We start from the raw sequence: 20,201 nt of genomic DNA, 5'->3' as shown, positions 1-20,201 counted from the left end.
AGAGTGTCAGAGTGTCTCAGAGAGTGTCAGGGAATGTCTGAGAGTGTCCGAGAGTGTCAGAGAGTTTCAGAGATTGTCAGAGAGTGACAGAGAGTGTCAGAGTGTGTCAGAGAGTGATAGAAGTGTCAGAGACTGTATGAGAGTTTCAGAGTGTATCAGAGAGTGTCAGAGAGTGTCAGAGAGTGATAGAGAGTGTCAGAGAGTGTCAGAGAGTGATGCAGAGTGTCAGAGAGTGTCTGAGAGTGTCAGAGTGTATCAGAGAGTTTCAGAGAGTGTTGGAGAGTGATAGAGAGTTTCAGAGAGTATGTGAGACTTTCAGAGTGTATCAGAGAGTTTCAGAGAGTGATCGAGAGTATCAGAGAGTGATAGAGAGTGGTAGAGATGTCTGAGGTGTCAGAGAGAGTCAGAGAGTGTCAGAGAGTGTCAGAGAGTGATGGAGAGTGAAAGAGATTGTCAGACAGAATCTGAGAGTGTCACGGAGTGATAGGGAGTGTCATAGAGTGGTAGATAGTGAAAGAGAGTGTCAGAGAGTGTCAGTGAGTGATAGTGTATGAGAGTGTCAGAGTGTATCAGAGAGTGTCAGAGATTGTCAGAGTGTGATAGAGAGTGTCAGAGTGTGTCAGAGAGTGAGAGAGTGTGTCAGAGAGTGATAGAGTGTGAAAGAGAGTTTCAGAGAGAGTCTGAGAGTGTCAGAGAGTGATGGAAAGTGTCTGAGAGTATCCGAGAGCGACAGAAAGTGTCAGGGAGTGTCAGAGAGTGATAGAGAGTGTCAGAGAGTGATAGAGAGTGTCATAGAGTGATGGAGAGTGTCTGAGAGTGTCAGAGAGTGTCAGAGTGTGTCAGAGAGTGTCAGAGAGTGATTGAGAGTGTCAGAGAGTGTCAGAGAGTGATGCAGTGTGTCGGAGAGTGTCTGAGATTGTCAGAGTGTATCAGAGAGTTTCAGAGAGTGTCAGAGAGTGATAGATACTGTCAGAGAGTGTCTGAGAGTTTCATAGTGTATCAGAGAGTGTCAGAGAGTGATAGAGAGTATCAGAGTGTCATAGAGAGTGGTAGAGATGTCTGAGGTGTCAGAGAGTGGCAGAGAGTGTCAGAGGGTGATGGAGAGTGAAAGAGATTGTCAGACAGAATCTGAGAGTGTCAGGGAGTGATAGGGAGTGTCATAGAGTGATAGAGATAGAAAGAGAGTGTCTGAGAGTGTCAGAGAGTGTCAGAGTGTGTCAGTGAGTGTCTGAGAGTGTCTGAGAGTGTCTGAGAGTGTCTGAGAATATCAGAGAGAGTCAGACAGAGTCAGAGAGTGTCAGAAAGTGATAGAGAGTGTCAGAGAGTCCCAGAGAGTGTCTGAGAGTGTCAGAGAGTGATAGAGAGTGATGGAGAGTGTCGGAGAGTGATGGAGAGTGATGGAGAGTGATGGAGAGTGATGGAGAGTGTCTGAGAGTGCCTGAGATTGTCAGAGTGTGTCAGAGAGGGTGTGAGAGTGTCAGAGAGTGTCAGAGAGTGTCAGGGACTGTCTGAGAGTGTCTGAGAGTGTCAGAGAGTATCAGAGAGTGATAGAGAGTATCAGAGAGTGTCAGAGAGTGTCTGAGAGTGTCTGTGAGTGTCAGAGTGTGTTAGAGAGTGTCAGAGAGTGATATAGAATGCCAGAGAGTGTCAGCGAGTGTGAGAGGTTGTCTGAGAGTGATAGAGAGTGTCAGAGAGTGTCAGAGAGTGATACAGAGTGTCAGAGAGTGTCTGAGAGTGTCAGAGTGTATCAGAGATTTTCAGAGAGTGTCAGAGAGTGATAGAGATTGTCAGAGAGTGTCTGAGAGTTTCAGAGTGTATCAGAGAGTGTCAGAGATTGTCAGAGAGTGATAGAGAGTGTCAGAGAATGATAGAAGTGTCAGAGACTGTCTGAGAGTTTCAGAGTGTATCAGAGAGTGTCAGAGTTTGTCAGAAATTGATAGAGAGTGTCAGAGAGTCCCAGAGGGTGGCTGAGAGTTTCAGAGAGTGATAGAGAGTATGAGAGACTGTCGGAGAGTGATGGAGAGTGATAGAGGGTGTCTGAGAGTGTCTGAGAGTGTCAGAGAGTGTCAGAGAGTGTCAGAGAGTGATAGAGGGTGTCAGAGAGTGATATAGAGTGCCGGAGAGTGACAGAGAATGCCAGAGAGTGTCAGAGGGTCTAAGGGAGTGTCAGCGAGTGTCAGTGTGTGATCGAGTGTGTCAGAGAGTGATTGTGTGTGAAAGAGAGTGTCAGAGAGAGTCTGAGAGTGTCAGCGAGTGTCAGAGTGTATCCGAGAGCGACAGAGAGTGTCAGGGAGTGTCAGAGAGTGTCAGAGAGTGATAGAGAGTGTCAGAGAGTGCCAGAGTGTGTCAGAGAGTGATAGAGAGTTTCAGAGAGTGTCAGAGAGAGATAGAGAGTGTCAGAGAGTGACATTGAGTGTCAGAGAGTGCGAGTGAGTCCCAGTAATTGATAGAATGTGTCAGAGAGTGTCAGAGATTGTCAGAGAGTGATAGAGAGTGTCAGAGTGTGTCAGAGAGTGATAGAAGTGTCAGAGACTGTCTGAGAGTGATGCAGTGTGTCAGAGAGTGTCGGAGAGTGTCAGAGTGTATCAGAGAGTGTCAGAGAGTGACATAGAGTGTCAGGGAGTGCGAGAGAGTGCCAGAGAGTGTCAGAGAGTGCCAGAGAGTGCCAGAGAGTGTCTGAGAGTGTCAGAGAGTATCAGAGAGTGACAGAGAGGATCAGAGAGTGTCAGAGAGTGTCTGTGAGTTTCAGAGTGTGTTAGAGAGTGTCAGAGAGTGATATAGAATGCCAGAGAGTGTCAGAGAGTGTGAGAGGGTGTCTGAGAGTGATAGAGAGTGTCAGAGAGTGATACAGAGTGTCAGAGAGTGTCAGAGAGTGAGAGAGAGTGATAGAGAGTGCCTGAGAGTGATAGAGAGTGCCAGAGAGTGCCAGAGATTGTCTGAGTGTGTCTGAGAGTGTCTGAAAGTGTCTGAAAGTGTCAGAGAGTATCAGAGAGTGACATAGAGTGTCTGAGAGTTTCTGATTGTGTCTGAGATTGTCAGAGAGTGATAGAAAGTGTCAGAGAGTGGTAGTGAGTGGTAGAGATTGTGTGAGAGTGTCTGAATGTGGCAGAGAATGTCAGAGTGTGATAGAGACTGTCAAAGAGTGTCTGAGTGTGTCTGAGATTGTCAGAGAGTGTCAGAGAGTGAAAGAGAGTGTCAGAGAGAGTCAGGGAGTGTCAGAGTGTATCTGAGAGTGTCAGAGAGTGCCAGAGAGTGATAGAGATAGATAGAGAGAGTCAAAGCGTGGTAGAGAGTTTCAGAGAGTGATAGAGAGTGTCTGAGACTGTCTGAGAGTGTCTGAGAGTGTCAGAGTGTGTCAGTGAGCGTCAGAGAGTGATAGAGAGTGTCAGAGCGTGATAGAGAGTGTCTGAGAGTGTCAGAGTGTATCAGAGTGTGTCAGAGATTGTCAGAGAGTGATAGAGAGTGTCAGAGAGTGTCAGAGAGTGATAGAGTGTGTCAGAGAGTGTCTGAAAATGTCTGAGAGTGTCTGAGAGTGTCAGTAGTTGATAGAATGTGTCAGAGAGTGTCTGCTAGTGTCAGAGAGTTTCAGAGAGTGATAAAGACTTTCAGAGAGTGCCTGAGGGTGTCAGTGTGTGTCAGGCAGTGTCAGAAAGTGATATAGAGTGTCAGAGAGTGATAGAGAGCGAGAGAGAATGAGAGAGAGTGTCTGAGAGCGTCAGAGAGTGTCAGAGAGTGTGAGGGAGTGTCTGAGAGTGTCTGAGTGTGTCAGAGAGTGACAGAGAGTGACAGAGAGTTTCAGAGAGGGTCAGAGAGTGATAGAGAGAGTCAGAGAGCGTCTGAGTGTGTCAGGGAGAGTGTGAGAGTGTCAGGCAGTGTCAGACAGTGATAGAGTGTGTCAGAGAGTGATATAAACATTCAGAGAGTGTCAGAGAGTGTCAGAGAGTGTGAGAGAGTGATAGAGAGTGCCAGAGAGTGATAGAGAGCGCCAGAGAGTGCCAGAGACTGTCTGATTGTGTCTGAGATTGTCAGAGAGTGTCAGAGAGTGATAGGGAGTGCCAGAGAGTGCCAGAGAGTGTCTGAGTGTGTCTGAGAGTGTCTGAGTGTGTCTGAGAGTGTCTGAAAGTGTCAGAGAGTGACAGAATGTGTCAGAGAATGTCAGGGTGTGTCAGAGTGTATCAGAGAGTGTCAGAGAGTGGTAGAGAGTGGTAGTGAGTGTCTGAGAGTGTCTGAATGTGTCAGAGAGTGTCAGAGAGTGAGAGAGAGTGTCAGAGAGTTTCTGAGTGTGTCTGGGATTGTCAGAGAGTGTCAGAGAGTTTCAGAGAGTGTCGGAGAGTAATAGATACTGTCAGAGAGTGTCTGAGAGTTTCATAGTGTATCAGAGAGTGTCAGAGAGTGATAGAGAGTATCAGAGTGTCATAGAGAGTGGTAGAGATGTCTGAGGTGTCAGAGAGTGGCAGAGAGTGTCAGAGGGTGATGGAGAGTGAAAGAGATTGTCAGACAGAATCTGAGAGTGTCAGGGAGTGATAGGGAGTGTCATAGAGTGATAGAGATAGAAAGAGAGTGTCTGAGAGTGTCAGAGAGTGTCAGAGTGTATCAGAGAGTGTCAGAGAGTGGTAGAGAGTGGTAGTGAGTGTCTGAGAGTGTCTGAATGTGTCAGAGAGTGTCAGAGAGTGAGAGAGAGTGTCAGAGAGTTTCTGAGTGTGTTTGGGATTGTCAGAGAGTGTCAGAGAGTTTCAGAGAGTGTCGGAGAGTTTCATAGTGTATCAGAGAGTGGCAGAGAGTGTCAGAGGGTGATGGAGAGTGAAAGAGATTGTCAGACAGAATCTGAGAGTGTCAGGGAGTGATAGGGAGTGTCATAGAGTGATAGAGATAGAAAGAGAGTGTCTGAGAGTGTCAGAGAGTGTCAGAGTGTGTCAGTGAGTGTCTGAGAGTGTCTGAGAGTGTCTGAGAGTGTCTGAGAATATCAGAGAGAGTCAGACAGAGTCAGAGAGTGTCAGAAAGTGATAGAGAGTGTCAGAGAGTCCCAGAGAGTGTCTGAGAGTGTCAGAGAGTGATAGAGAGTGATGGAGAGTGTCAGAGAGTGATGGAGAGTGATGGAGAGTGATGGAGAGTGATGGAGTGTGATGGAGAGTGTCTGAGAGTGCCTGAGATTGTCAGAGTGTGTCAGAGAGGGTGTGAGAGTGTCAGAGAGTGTCAGAGAGTGTCAGGGACTGTCTGAGAGTGTCTGAGAGTGTCAGAGAGTATCAGAGAGTGATAGAGAGTATCAGAGAGTGTCAGAGAGTGTCTGAGAGTGTCTGTGAGTGTCAGAGTGTGTTAGAGAGTGTCAGAGAGTGATATAGAATGCCAGAGAGTGTCAGCGAGTGTGAGAGGGTGTCTGAGAGTGATAGAGAGTGTCAGAGAGTGTCAGAGAGTGATACAGAGTGTCAGAGAGTGTCTGAGAGTGTCAGAGTGTATCAGAGATTTTCAGAGAGTGTCAGAGAGTGATAGAGATTGTCAGAGAGTGTCTGAGAGTTTCAGAGTGTATCAGAGAGTGTCAGAGATTGTCAGAGAGTGATAGAGAGTGTCAGAGAATGATAGAAGTGTCAGAGACTGTCTGAGAGTTTCAGAGTGTATCAGAGAGTGTCAGAGTTTGTCAGAAATTGATAGAGAGTGTCAGAGAGTCCCAGAGGGTGGCTGAGAGTTTCAGAGAGTGATAGAGAGTATGAGAGACTGTCGGAGAGTGATGGAGAGTGATAGAGGGTGTCTGAGAGTGTCTGAGAGTGTCAGAGAGTGTCAGAGAGTGTCAGAGAGTGATAGAGGGTGTCAGAGAGTGATATAGAGTGCCGGAGAGTGCCAGAGAATGCCAGAGAGTGTCAGAGGGTCTAAGGGAGTGTCAGCGAGTGTCAGTGTGTGATCGAGTGTGTCAGAGAGTGATTGTGTGTGAAAGAGAGTGTCAGAGAGAGTCTGAGAGTGTCAGCGAGTGTCAGAGTGTATCCGAGAGCGACAGAGAGTGTCAGGGAGTGTCAGAGAGTGTCAGAGAGTGATAGAGAGTGTCAGAGAGTGCCAGAGTGTGTCAGAGAGTGATAGAGAGTTTCAGAGAGTGTCAGAGAGAGATAGAGAGTGTCAGAGAGTGACATAGAGTGTCAGAGAGTGCGAGTGAGTCCCAGTAATTGATAGAATGTGTCAGAGAGTGTCAGAGATTGTCAGAGAGTGATAGAGAGTGTCAGAGTGTGTCAGAGAGTGATAGAAGTGTCAGAGACTGTCTGAGAGTGATGCAGTGTGTCAGAGAGTGTCTGAGAGTGTCAGAGTGTATCAGAGAGTGTCAGAGAGTGACATAGAGTGTCAGGGAGTGCGAGAGAGTGCCAGAGAGTGTCAGAGAGTGCCAGAGAGTGCCAGAGAGTGTCTGAGAGTGTCAGAGAGTATCAGAGAGTGACAGAGAGGATCAGAGAGTGTCAGAGAGTGTCTGTGAGTTTCAGAGTGTGTTAGAGAGTGTCAGAGAGTGATATAGAATGCCAGAGTGTGTCAGAGAGTGTGAGAGGGTGTCTGAGAGTGATAGAGAGTGTCAGAGAGTGATACAGAGTGTCAGAGAGTGTCAGAGAGTGAGAGAGAGTGATAGAGAGTGCCTGAGAGTGATAGAGAGTGCCAGAGAGTGCCAGAGATTGTCTGAGTGTGTCTGAGAGTGTCTGAAAGTGTCTGAAAGTGTCAGAGAGTATCAGAGAGTGACATAGAGTGTCTGAGAGTTTCTGATTGTGTCTGAGATTGTCAGAGAGTGATAGAAAGTGTCAGAGAGTGGTAGAGAGTGGTAGAGATTGTGTGAGAGTGTCTGAATGTGGCAGAGAATGTCAGAGTGTGATAGAGACTGTCAAAGAGTGTCTGAGTGTGTCTGAGATTGTCAGAGAGTGTCAGAGAGTGAAAGAGAGTGTCAGAGAGAGTCATGGAGTGTCAGAGTGTATCTGAGAGTGTCAGAGAGTGCCAGAGAGTGATAGAGATAGATAGAGAGAGTCAAAGCGTGGTAGAGAGTTTCAGAGAGTGATAGAGAGTGTCTGAGACTGTCTGAGAGTGTCTGAGAGTGTCAGAGTGTGTCAGTGAGCGTCAGAGAGTGATAGAGAGTGTCAGAGCGTGATAGAGAGTGTCTGAGAGTGTCAGAGTGTATCAGAGAGTGTCAGAGATTGTCAGAGAGTGATAGAGAGTGTCAGAGAGTGTCAGAGAGTGATAGAGTGTGTCAGAGAGTGTCTGAAAATGTCTGAGAGTGTCTGAGAGTGTCAGTAATTGATAGAATGTGTCAGAGAGTGTCTGCTAGTGTCAGAGAGTTTCAGAGAGTGATAAAGACTTTCAGAGAGTACCTGAGGGTGTCAGTGTGTGTCAGGCAGTGTCAGAAAGTGATAGAGAGTGTCAGAGAGTGATAGAGAGCGAGAGAGAATGAGAGAGAGTGTCTGAGAGCGTCAGAGAGTGTCAGAGAGTGTGAGGGAGTGTCTGAGAGTGTCTGAGTGTGTCAGAGAGTGACAGAGAGTGACAGAGAGTTTCAGAGAGGGTCAGTGAGTGATAGAGAGAGTCAGAGAGCGTCTGAGTGTGTCAGGGAGAGTGTGAGAGTGTCAGGCAGTGTCAGACAGTGATAGAGTGTGTCAGAGAGTGATATAAACATTCAGAGAGTGTCAGAGAGTGTCAGAGAGTGTGAGAGAGTGATAGAGAGTGCCAGAGAGTGATAGAGAGCGCCAGAGAGTGCCAGAGACTGTCTGATTGTGTCTGAGATTGTCAGAGAGTGTCAGAGAGTGATAGGGAGTGCCAGAGAGTGCCAGAGAGTGTCTGAGTGTGTCTGAGAGTGTCTGAGTGTGTCTGAGAGTGTCTGAAAGTGTCAGAGAGTGACAGAATGTGTCAGAGAATGTCAGGGTGTGTCAGAGTGTATCAGAGAGTGTCAGAGAGTGGTAGAGAGTGGTAGTGAGTGTCTGAGAGTGTCTGAATGTGTCAGAGAGTGTCAGAGAGTGAGAGAGAGTGTCAGAGAGTTTCTGAGTGTGTCTGGGATTGTCAGAGAGTGTCAGAGAGTGAAAGAGAGTGTCAGAGAGAGTCAGGGAGTGTCAGAGTGTATCCGAGAGTGTCAGAGAGTGCCAGAGAGTGATAGAGAGAGATAGAGAGAGTCAAAGCGTGGTAGAGAGTTTCAGTGAGTGATAGAGAGTGTCTGTGACTGTCTGAGAGTGTCTGAGAGTCTCAGAGAGTGTCAGAGAGCGTCAGTGAGTGTCAGAGAGTGATTGAGAGTGTCAGAGAGTGATAGCGTGTGAGAGTGTCAGAGTGTATCAGAGAGTGTCAGAGATTGTCAAAGAGTGATAGAGAGTGTCAGAGTGCGTCAGAGATTGAGAGAGTGTGTCAGAGAGTGATAGAGTGTGAAAGAGAGTTTCAGAGAGGGTCTGAGCATGTCAGAGATTGATGGAAAGTGTCTGAGAGTGTCCGAGAGCGACAGAGAGTGTCAGGGAGTGTCAGAGAGTGTCATAGAATGATGGAGATTGTCTGAGAGTGTCAGAGAGTGTCAGAGTGTGTCAGAGAGTGATAGAGAGTGATAGAGAGTGATCGAGAGTGTCAGAGAGTGTCAGAGAGTGATAGAGTGCATCAGAGAGTGTCAGAGAGAGTCTGAGAGTGTCAGCGAGTGTCAGAGTGTATCCGAGAGCGACAGAGAGTGTCAGAGAGTGTCAGAGAGTTATAGAGAGTCTCAGAGAGTGTCAGAGTGTGTCAGAGAATGATAGAGAGTTTCAGAGAGTGTCAGAGAGAGATAGAGAGTGTCAGCAAGTGATATAGAGTGTCAGAGAGTGCGAGAGAGTGCCAGAGAGTGTCAGAGAGTGTCTGAGAGTGTCAGAGAGTATCAGAGAGTATCAGAGAGTGATAGAGAGTATCAGAGAGTGTCAGAGAGTGTCTGAGAGTGTCTGTGAGTGTCAGAGTTTGTTAGAGAGTGTCAGAGAGTGATATAGAATGCCAGAGAGTGTCAGCGAGTTTGAGAGGGTGTCTGAGAGTGATAGAGAGTGTCAGAGAGTGTCAGAGAGTGATACAGAGTTTCAGAGAGTGTCTGAGAGTGTCAGAGTGTATCAGAGAATTTCAGAGAGTGTCAGAGAGTGATAGAGAGTGTCAGAGAGTGTCTGAGAGTTTCAGAGTGTATCAGAGAGTGTCAGAGATTGTCAGAGAGTGATAGAGAGTGTCAGAGAATGATAGAAGTGTCAGAGACTGTCTGAGAGTTTCAGAGTGTATCAGAGAGTGTCCGAGATTGTCAGAAAGTGATAGAGAGTGTCAGAGAGTCCCAGAGAGTGCCTGAGAGTTTCAGAGAGTGATAGAGAGTATGAGAGACGGTCGGAGAGTGATGGAGAGTGATAGAGGGTGTCTGAGAGTGCCTGAAAATGTCAGAGTGTGTCAGAGAGGGTGTGCGAGTGTCAGAGAGTCTCAGAGAGTGTCAGGGAGTGTCTGAGATGTCTGAGAGTGTCAGAGAGTGTCAGAGAGTGTCAGAGAGTGTCAGAGATTGTCAGAGAGTGATAGAGAGTGCCAGAGTGTGTCAGGGAGTGATAGAAGTGTCAGAGACTGTCTGAGATTGTCAGAGTGTATCAGAGAGTGTCAGAGAGTGTCAGAGGGTGATAGAGAGTGTCAGAGAGTGTCAGAGAGTGATGCAGAGTGTCAGAGAGAGTCTGAGAGTGTCAGAGTGCATCAGAGAGTTTCAGAGAGTGTTGGAGAGTGATAGAGAGTGTCAGAGAGTATGTGAGTGTTTCAGAGTGTATCAGAGAGTGTCAGAGAGTGATAGAGAGTATCAGAGAGTGACAGAGTGTGGTGGAGATGTCTGAGGTGTCAGAGAGTATCAGAGAGTGTCAGACAGTGTCTGAGAGTGTCAGAGATTGTCAGAGAGTGATGGAGAGTGAAAGAGATTGTCAGACAGAATCTGAGAGTGTCAGGGAGTGTTAGGGAGTGTCATAGAGTGGTAGAGAGCGAAAGAGAGTGTCTGAGAATGTCAGAGAGTGTCAGTGAGTGATAGTGTGTGAGAGTGTCAGAGTGTATCAGAGAGTGTCAGAGATTGTCAGAGAGTGATAGAGAGTGTCAGAGTGTGTCAGAGAGTGAGAGAGTGTGTCAGAGAGTGATATAGTGTGAAAGAGAGTTTCAGAGAGAGTCTGAGAGTGTCAGAGAGTGATGGAATGTGTCTGAGAGTATCCGAGAGCGACAGAGAGTGTCAGGGAGTGTCAGAGTGTCAGAGAGTGTCAGAGAGTAACAGAGAGTGTCAGAGAGTGATAGAGAGTGATGGAGAATGATCAAGAGTGTCAGAGAGTGTCAGAGAGTGATAGAGAGTGTCAGAGAGTGTCAGAGAGTGTCAGAGAGTGTCAGAGAGTGATATAGAGTGCCGGAGAGTGCCAGAGAATGCCAGAGAGTGTCAGAGGGTGTAAGGGAGTGTCAGCGAGTGTCAGTGTGTGATTGAGTGTGTCAGAGAGTGATAGCGTGTGAAAGAGAGTGTCAGAGAGAGTCTGAGAGTGTCAGCGAGTGTCAGAGTGTATCCGAGAGCGACAGAGAGTGTCAGGGAGTGTCAGGGAGTGTCAGAGAGTGTCAGAGAGTGATAGAGAGTGTCAGAGAGTGTCTGAGAGTGTCAGAGTGTATCAGAGAGTGTCAGAGAGTGACATAGAGTGTCAGAGAGTGCGAGAGTTTGTCAGAGTGTGTCAGAGAGTGATCGAGAGTTTCAGAGAGTGTCAGAGAAGGATAGAGAGTGTCAGAGAGTGACATTGAGTGTCAGAGAGTGCGAGAGATTCCCAGTCATTGATAGAATCTGTCAGAGAGTGTCAGAGATTGTCAGAGAGTGATAGAGAGTGTCAGAGAGTGTCAGAGAGTGATAGAAGTGTCAGAGACTGTCTGAGAGTGATGCAGTGTGTCAGAGAGTGTCTGAGAGTGTCAGAGTGTATCAGAGAGTGTCAGAGAGTGACATAGAGTGTCAGAGAGTGCGAGAGAGTGCCAGAGAGTGTCAGAGAGTGTCTGAGAGTGTCAGAGAGTATCAGAGAGTGATAGAGAGTATCAGAGAGTGTCAGAGAGTGTCTGTGATTGTCAGAGTGTGTTAGAGAGTGTCAGAGAGTGATATAGAATGCCAGAGAGTGTCAGAGAGTTTGAGAGGGTGTCTGAGAGTGATAGAGAGTGTCAGAGAGTGATAGAGAGTGTCAGAGAGTGTCTGAGAGTGTCAGAGTGTATCAGAGAGTTTCAGAGAGTGTCAGAGTGTGATAGAGAGTGTCAGAGAGTGTCTGAGAGTTTCAGAGTGTATCAGAGACTGTCAGAGATTGTCAGAGAGTGATAGAGAGTGACAGAGTGTGTCAGAGAGTGATAGAAGTGTCAGAGACTGTCTGAGAGTGATGCAGTGTGTCAGAGAGTGTCTGAGAGCGTCAGAGTGTATCAGGGAGTGTCAGAGAGTGACATAGAGTGTCAGAGAGTGCGAGAGAGTGCCAGAGAGTGTCAGAGAGTGTCAGTAATTGATAGAATGTGTCAGAGAGTGTCTGCTAGTGTCAGAGAGTTTCACAGAGTGATACAGACTTTCACAGAGTGCCTGAGAGTGTCAGTGTGTGTCAGGCAGTGTCAGAAAGTGATAGAGAGTGTCAGAGAGTGATAGAGAGCGAGAGAGAATGAGAGAGAGAGTGTCTGAGAGCGTCAGAGAGTGTCAGAGAGTGTCTGAGAGTGTCTGAGAGTGTCAGAGAGTGACAGAGAGTTTCAGAGAGTGTCAGAGAGTGATAGAGAGAGTCAGAGAGAGTCTGAGAGTGTCAGGGAGAGTCTGAGAGTGTCAGGCAGTGTCAGACAGTGATAGAGTGTGTCAGAGAGTGATATAAACATTCAGAGAGTGTCAGAGATTGTCAGAGAGTGATCGAGAGTGATCGAGAGTGATCGAGAGTGCCAGAGAGTGATAGAGAGCGCCAGAGAGTGCCAGAGAGTGTCTGGTTGTGTCTGAGATTGTCAGAGAGTGTCAGAGAGTGATAGGGAGTGCCAGAGAGTTCCAGAGAGTGTCTGAGTGTGTCTGATAGTGTCTGAAAGTGTCAGAGAGTGTCAGAGAGTGACAGAGAATGTCTGAGAGTTTCTGATTGTGTCTGAGATTGTCAGAGAGTGACAGAATGTGTCAGAGAGTGTCAGGGTGTGTTAGAGTGTATCAGAGAGTGTCAGAGAGTGGTAGAGAGTGGTAGTGAGTGTCAGAGAGTGATGGAGAGTGTCAGAGAGTGTCTGAGTGTGTCTGAGATTGTCAGAGAGTGTCAGAGAGTGAAAGAGAGTGTCAGAGAGAGTCAGGGAGTGTCAGAGTGTATCCGAGAGTGTCAGAGAGTGCCAGAGAGTGATAGAGAGAAATAGAGAGAGTCAAAGCGTGGTGGAGAGTTTCAGTTAGTGATAGAGAGTGTCTGAGACTGTCTGAGAGTGTCTGAGAGTGTCAGAGAGTGTCAGTGAGTGTCAGAGAGTGATTGAGAGTGTCAGAGAGTGATAGCGTGTGAGAGTGTCAGAGTGTATCAGAGGGTGTCAGAGATTGTCAAAGAGTGATAGAGAGTGTCAGAGTGTGTCAGAGAGTGAGAGAGTGTGTCAGAGAGTGATAGAGTGTGAAAGAGAGTTTCAGAGAGGGTCTGAGAGTGTCAGAGTGTGATGGAAAGTGTCTGAGAGTGTCCGAGAGCGACAGAGAGTGTCAGAGTGTGTCAGAGAGTGATAGAGAGTGATAGAGAGTGATCGAGAGTGTCAGAGAGTGTCAGAGAGTGATAGAGAGTGCCAGAGAGTGTCAGAGAGAGTCTGAGAATGTCAGCGAGTGTCAGAGTGTATCCGAGAGCGACAGAGAGTGTCAGAGAGTGTCAGAGTGTGTCAGAGAGTGATAGAGAGTTTCAGAGAGTGTCAGAGAGAGATAGAGAGTGTCAGTGAGTGATATAGAGTGTCAGAGAGTGCGAGAGAGTGCCAGAGAGTGTCAGAGAGTGTCTGAGAGTGTCAGAGAGTATCAGAGAGTGATAGAGAGTATCAGAGAGTGTCAGAGAGTGTCTGAGAGTGTCTGTGAGTGTCAGAGTGTGTTAGAGAGTGTCAGAGAGTGATATAGAATGCCAGAGTGTGTCAGCGAGTGTGAGAGGGTGTCTGAGAGTGATAGAGAGTGTCAGAGAGTGTCAGAGAGTGATACAGAGTGTCAGAGAGTGTCTGAGAGTGTCAGAGAGTGTCAGGGAGTGTCTGAGAGTGTCCGAGAGTGTCAGAGAGTTTCAGAGATTGTCAGAGAGTGATGGAAGTGTCAGAGACTGTATGAGAGTTTCAGAGTGTATCAGAGAGTGTCAGAGAGTGCCAGAGAGTGTTAGAGAGTGTCAGAGAGTGTCAGAGAGTGATGCAGAGTGTCAGAGAGAGTCTGAGAGTGTCAGAGTGTATCAGAGACTTTCAGAGAGTGTTGGAGAGTGATAGAGAGTTTCAGAGAGTATGTGAGAGTTTCAGAGTGTATCAGAGAGTTTCAGAGAGTGACAGAGAGTATCAGAGAGTGACAGAGAGTATCAGAGAGTGATAGAGAGTGGTAGAGATGTCTGAGGTGTCAGAGAGTGTCAGAGAGTGTCAGAGAGAGTCAGAGAGTGATGGAGAGTGAAAGAGATTGTCAGACAGAATCTGAGAGTGTCAGGGAGTGATAGGGAGTGTCATAGAATGGTAGATAGCGAAAGAGAGTGTCTGAGAGTGTCAGAGAGTGTCAGTGAGTGATAGTGTGTGAGAGTGTCAGAGTGTATCAGAGAGTGTCAGAGATTGTCAGAGAGTGATAGAGAGTGTCAGAGTGTGTCAGAGAGTGAGAGAGTGTGTCAGAGAGTGATATAGTGTGAAAGAGAGTTTCAGAGAGAGTCTGAGAGTGTCAGAGAGTGATGGAAAGTGTCTGAGAGTATCCGAGAGCGACAGAGAGTGTCAGGGAGTGTCAGAGAGTGATAGAGAGTGTCAGAGAGTGATAGAGAGTGTCATAGAGTGATGGAGAGTGTCTGAGAGTGTCAGAGAGTGTCAGAGTGTGTCAGAGAGTGATAGAGAGTGATGGAGAGTGATCGAGAATGTCAGAGAGTGTCAAAGAGTGATAGAGAGTGTCAGAGAGTGTCAGAGAGTGATATAGAGTGCCGGAGAGTGCCAGAGGATGCCAGAGAGTGTCAGAGGGTGTAAGATAGTGTCAGCGAGTGTCAGTGTGTCATCGAGAGTGTCAGAGAGTGATAGCGTGTGAAAGAGAGTGTCAGAGAGAGTCTGAGAGTGTCAGCGAGTGTCAGAGTGTATCCGAGAGCGACAGAGAGTGTCAGGGAGTGTCAGAGAGTGTCAGAGAGTGATAGAGAGTGTCAGAGAGTTTCAGAGAGTGTCAGAGAGAGATAGAGAGTGTCAGAGTGTGACATAGAGTGTCAGAGAGTGCGAGAGAGTGCCAGAGAGTGTCAGAGAGTGTCTGAGAGTGTCAGAGAGTATCAGAGAGTATCAGAGAGTGATATAGAGTATCAGAGAGTGTCAGAGAGTGTCTGTGAGTGTCAGAGTGTGTTAGAAAGTGTCAGAGAGTGATATAGAATGCCAGAGAGTGTCAGAGAGTGTGAGAGGGTGTCTGAGAGTGAGAGAGAGTGTCAGAGAGTGATACAGTTTGTCAGAGAGTGTCTGAGAGTGTCAGAGTGTATCAGAGAGTTTCAGAGAGTTTCAGAGTGTGATAGAGAGTGTCAGAGAGTGTCTGAGAGTTTCAGAGTGTATCCGAGAGTGTCAGAGATTGTCAGAGAGTGATAGAGAGTGTCAGAGTGTGTCAGAGAGTGATAGAAGCGTCAGAGACTGTCTGAGAGTGATGCAGTGTGTCAGAGAGTGTCTGAGAGTGTCAGAGTGCATCAGAGAGTGTCAGAGAGTGATAGAGAGTATCAGAGAGTGATAGAGAGTGGTAGAGATGTCTGAGGTATCAGAGAGTGTCAGAGAGTGTCAGAGAGTGACAGAGAGTGTCAGAGAGTGTCAGAGAGTGATGCAGTGTGTCAGAGAGTGTCTGAGATTGTCAGAGTGCATCAGAGAGTTTCAGAGAGTGTCGGAGAGTGATAGATACTGTCAGAGATTGTCTGAGAGTTTCAGAGTGTATCAGAGAGTGTCTGAGAGTGATAGAGAGTATCAGAGAGTGATAGAGAGTGGTAGAGATGTCTGAGGTGCAGAGAGTGGCAGAGAGTGTCAGAGGGCGATGGAGAGTGAAAGAGATTGCCAGACAGAATCTGAGAGTGTCAGGGAGTGATAGGGAGTGTCATAGAGTGATAGAGATAGAAAGAGAGTGTCTGAGAGTGTCAGAGAGTGTCAGAGTGTGTCAGAGAGTGTCTGAGAGTGTCTGAGAATATCAGAGAGAGTCAGACAGAGTCAGAGAGTGTCAGAAAGTGATAGAGAGTGTCAGAGAGTCCCAGAGAGTGTCTGAGAGTGTCAGAGAGTGATAGAGAGTATGAGAGAGTGTTGGAGAGTGATGGAGAGTGATGGAGAGTGTCTGAGAGTGCCTGAGAGTGTCAGAGTGTGTCAGAGAGGGTGTGAGAGTGTCAGAGAGTCTCAGAGAGTTTCAGGGACTGTCTGAGAGTGTCTGAGAGTGTCAGAGAGTGTCAGAGATTGTCAGAGAGTGATAGAGTGTGTCAGAGTGTGTCAGAGTGTGTCAAAGAGCGATAGAAGTGTCAGAGACTGTCTGAGAGTGTCAGAGTGTATCAGAGAGTGTCAGAGAGTGATAGAGAGTATCAGAGAGTGATAGAGAGTGGTAGAGATGTCTGAGGTATCAGAGAGTGTCAGAGAGTGATAGAGTGTCAGAGAGTGTCAGAGAGTGTCAGAGAGTGATGCAGTGTGTCAGAGAGTGTCTGAGATTGTCAGAGTGTATCAGAGAGTTTCAGAGAGTGTCGGAGAGTGATAGATACTGTCAGAGAGTGTCTGAGAGTTTCAGAGTGTATCAGAGAGTGATAGAGAGTATCAGAGAGTGATCGAGAGTGGTAGAGATGTCTGAGAGTGTCAGAGAGTGTCAGAGAGTATCAGAGAGTGATAGAGAGTATCAGAGAGTATCAGAGAGTGATAGAGAGTATCAGAGAGTGTCAGAGAGTGTCTGTGAGTGTCAGAGTGTGTTAGAAAGTGTCAGAGAGTGATATAGAATGCCAGAGAGTGTCAGAGAGTGTGAGAGGGTGTCTGAGAGTGAGAGAGAGTGTCAGAGAGTGATACAGTGTGTCAGAGAGTGTCTGAGAGTGTCAGAGTGTATCAGAGAGTGTCAGAGATTGTCAGAGAGTGATAGAGAGTGACAGAGTGTGTCAGAGAGTGATTGAAGTGTCAGAGACAGTCTGAGAGTGATGCAGTGTGTCAGAGAGTGTCTGAGAGTTTCAGAGTGTATCAGAGAGTGTCAGAGATTGTCAGAGAGTGATAGAGAGTGACAGAGTGTGTCAGAGAGTGATAGAAGTGTCAGAGACAGTCTGAGAGTGATGCGGTGTGTCAGAGAGTGTCTGAGAGCGTCAGAGTGTATCAGAGAGTTTCAGAGAGTGTCGGAGAGTGATAGAGTGTGTCAGAGAGTGTCTGAAAAAGTCTGAGAGTGTCTGAGAGTGTCAGTAATTGATAGAATGTGTCAGAGAGTGTCTGCTAGTGTCAGAGAGTTTCACAGAGTGATACAGACTTTCAGAGAGTGCCTGAGAGTGTCAGTGTGTGTCAGGCAGTGTCAGAAAGTGATAGAGAGCGAGAGAGAATGAGAGAGAGTGTCTGAGAGCGTCAGAGAGCGTCAGAGAGTGTCTGAGAGTGTCTGAGAGTGTCTGAGAGTGTCAGAGAGTGACAGAGAGTTTCAGAGAGTGTCAGAGAGTGATAGAGAGAGTCAGAGAGAGTCTGAGAGTGTCAGGGAGAGTCTGAGAGTGTCAGGCAGTGTCAGACAGTGATAGAGTGTGTCAGAGAGTGATATAAACATTCAGAGAGTGTCACAGAGTGTCAGAGAGTGTGAGAGAGTGATCGAGAGTGCCAGAGAGTGATAGAGAGCGCCAGAGAGTGCCAGAGAGTGTCTGGTTGTGTCTGAGATTGTCAGAGAGTGTCAGAGAGTGCCAGAGAGTGTCTGAGTGTGTCTGATAGTGTCTGAAAGTGTCAGAGAGTGACAGAGAGTGTCTGAGAGTTTCTGATTGTGTCTGAGATTGTCAGAGAGTGTCAGAGAGTGACAGAATGTGTCAGAGAGTGTCAGGGTGTGTTAGAGTGTATCAGAGAGTGTCAGAGAGTGGTAGAGAGTGATGGAGAGTGTCAGAGAGTGTCTGAGAGTGTCTGAATGTGTCAGAGAGTGTCAGAGAGTGTCAGAGAGTGATGGAGAGTGTCAGAGAGTGTCTGAGTGTGTCTGAGATTGTCAGAGAGTGTCAGAGAGTGAAAGAGAGTGTCAGAGAGAGTCAGGGAGTGTCAGAGTGTATCCGAGAGTGTCAGAGAGTGCCAGAGAGTGACAGAGAGAAATAGAGAGAGTCAAAGCGTGGTAGAGAGTTTCAGTTAGTGATAGAGAGTGTCTGAGACTGTCTGAGAGAGTCTGAGAGTGTCAGAGAGTGTCAGTGAGTGTCAGACAGTGATTGAGAGTGTCAGAGAGTGATAGCGTGTGAGAGTGTCAGAGTGTATCAGAGAGTGTCAGAGATTGTCAAAGAGTGATAGAGAGTGTCAGAGTGTGTCAGAGAGTGAGAGAGTGTGTCAGAGAGTGATAGAGTGTGAAAGAGAGTTTCAGAGAGGGTCTGAGAGTGTCAGAGTGTGATGGAAAGTGTCTGAGAGTGTCCGAGAGCGACAGAGAGTGTCAGGGAGAGTCAGAGAGTGTCAGAGAGTGATAGAGAGTGTCATAGAGTGATGGAGAGTGTCTGAGAGCGTCAGAGAGTGTCAGAGAGTGTCAGAGAGTGTCAGAGTGTGTCAAAGAGTGATAGAGAGTGATAGAGAGCGATGGAGAGTGATCGAGAGTGTCAGAGAGTGTCAGAGAGTGATAGAGAGTGCCAGAGAGTGTCAGAGAGAGTCTGAGAATGTCAGCGAGTGTCAGAGTGTATCGGAGAGCGACAGAGAGTGTCAGAGAGTGTCAGAGATTGTCAGAGAGTTATAGAGAGTGTCAGAGAGTGTCAGAGTGTGTCAGAGAGTGATAGAGAGTTTCAGAGAGTGTCAGAGAGAGATAGAGAGTGTCAGTGAGTGATATAGAGTGTCAGAGAGTGCGAGAGAGTGCCAGAGAGTGTCAGAGAGTGTCTGAGAGTGTCAGAGAGTATCAGAGAGTGATAGAGAGTATCAGCGAGTGTCAGAGAGTGTCTGAGAGTGTCTGTGAGTGTCAGAGTGTGTTAGAGAGTGTCAGAGAGTGATATCGAATGCCAGAGTGTGTCAGCGAGTGTGAGAGGGTGTCTGAGAGTGATAGAGAGTGTCAGAGAGTGATACAGAGTGTCAGAGAGTGTCTGAGAGTGTCAGAGTGTATCAGAGATTTTAAGAGAGTGTCAGAGAGTGATAGAGACTGTCAGAGAGTGTCAGAGTGTCTCAGAGAGTGTCAGGGAGTGTCTGAGAGTGTCTGAGAGTGTCCGAGAGTGTCAGAGAGTTTCAGAGATTGTCAGAGAGTGATAGAGAGTGTCAGAGTGTGTCAGAGAGTGATGGAAGTGTCAGAGACTGTATGAGAGTTTCAGAGTGTATCAGAGAGTGTCAGAGAGTGCCAGAGAGTGATAGAGAGTGTCAGAGAGTGTCAGAGAGTGATGCAGAGTGTCAGAGAGAGTCTGAGAGTGTCAGAGTGTATCAGAGAGTTTCAGAGAGTGTTGGAGAGTGTTTCAGAGATTGTCAGAGATTTTCTGAGAGTTTCTGAGTTTTTCAGAGATTGTCAGAGAGTGTCAGAGAGTTTCAGAGAATGTCACAGAGTTTGGAGAGTGTCAGAGAGTTTCAGAGAGTTTCAGGGAGCTTCTGAGATTTTCAGAGGGTGTCAGATATTTTCAGAGTGTGTCAGCGAGTGTCAGAGAGTGTCAGAGAGTTTCTGAGAGTTTCTGAGTTGGTCGGAGAGTGTCAGAGAGTGTCAGAGTGTGTCAGAGAGTGTCAGAGAGTTTCAAAGAGTTTCAAAGAGCTTCAGTGTGTTTCAGAGAGTGTCAGAAAGTTTCAGAGAGTGCCAGAGAGTGTCTGAGATTGTCAGAGTTTTTCAGAGAGTGTCACAGAGTGTCAGTGTTATCAGAGAGCTTCAGAGAGTGTCAGAGAGTGTCAGAGAGAGTCAGACAGTGTCTGAGAGTGTCAAAGAGTGTCAAAGAGTTTCAGAGAGTGTCAGAGAGTGTCAGAGAGTTTCAGAGAGTGTCAGAGAGTTTCAGAGACTTTCTGAGAGTATCAGAGACTGCCTGAGAGTTTCTGACAGTTTCTGAGTGTGTCGGAGAGTGTCAGAGAGTGTCAGAGTGTTTCAGAGATTGTCACAGAATGTCTGAGAGTGTCAGAGATTTTCAGAGAGTTTCAAAGATCTTCAGAGTGTTTCAGAGTGTCAGAAAGTTTCAGAGAATGTCACAGAGCGTCAGAGAGTTTGAGAGAGATTCAGAGAGTGTCAGGGAGTGTCAGAGAGTGTCAGAGAGTGTCAGAGAGTTTCAGAGAGTGTCAGATAGCATCTGAAAGTGTCAGAGAGTGTCAAAGAGTTTCAGAGAATGTCAGAGAGTGTCAGAGTGTATCAGAGAGTGTCAGAGAGAGTCAGAGATTGTCAGGGAGTGTCAGAGAGTGTCAGAAAGTTTCAGAAAGTGTCGGATAGTGTCAGAGAGTTTCAGAAAGAGTCAGAGAGTGTCAGAGAGTGTCTGAGAGTGTCAGAGAGTGTCAGAGAGTGTCAGAGAGTTTCAGAAAGTGTCAGAGAGTGTCAGAGAGTTTCAGAGAGTGTTAGATAGCATCTGAAAGTGTCAGAGAGTGTCAAAGAGTTTCAGAGAATGTCAGAGAGTGTCAGAGTGTATCAGAGAGTGTCAGAGAGAGTCAGAGATTGTCAGAGAGTGTCAGAAAGTTTCAGAAAGTGTCGGATAGTGTCAGAGAGTTTCAGAAAGAGTCAGAGATTGTCAGAGAGTGTCTGAGAGTGTCAGAGAGTGTCAGAGAGTGTCAGAGAGTTTCAGAAAGTGTCAGAGAGTGTCAGAGAGTGTCTGAGAGTGTCTGAGAGTGTCAGAGAGTGTCAGAGTGTTTCAGAGAATTTCAGAGAGTGCCAGAGAGTTTCAGAGAGTTTCAGAGAGTGTCAGAGAGTATCAGCGAGTGTTTGAGAGATTCAGAGAGTGTCAGAGAGTGTCAGAGAGTGTCTGAGCGTGTCAGAGAGTGTCAGAGAGTTTCTGAGACTTTGTGAGTTTGTCAGAGAGTGTCATAGA

The sequence above is a fragment of the Heterodontus francisci genome, chromosome 9, assembly GCF_036365525.1.
Source record: "Heterodontus francisci isolate sHetFra1 chromosome 9, sHetFra1.hap1, whole genome shotgun sequence".
In the NCBI taxonomy this organism is placed as follows: Eukaryota; Metazoa; Chordata; class Chondrichthyes; order Heterodontiformes; family Heterodontidae; genus Heterodontus; species Heterodontus francisci.
Note: the sequence above shows the minus strand (reverse complement) of the source record.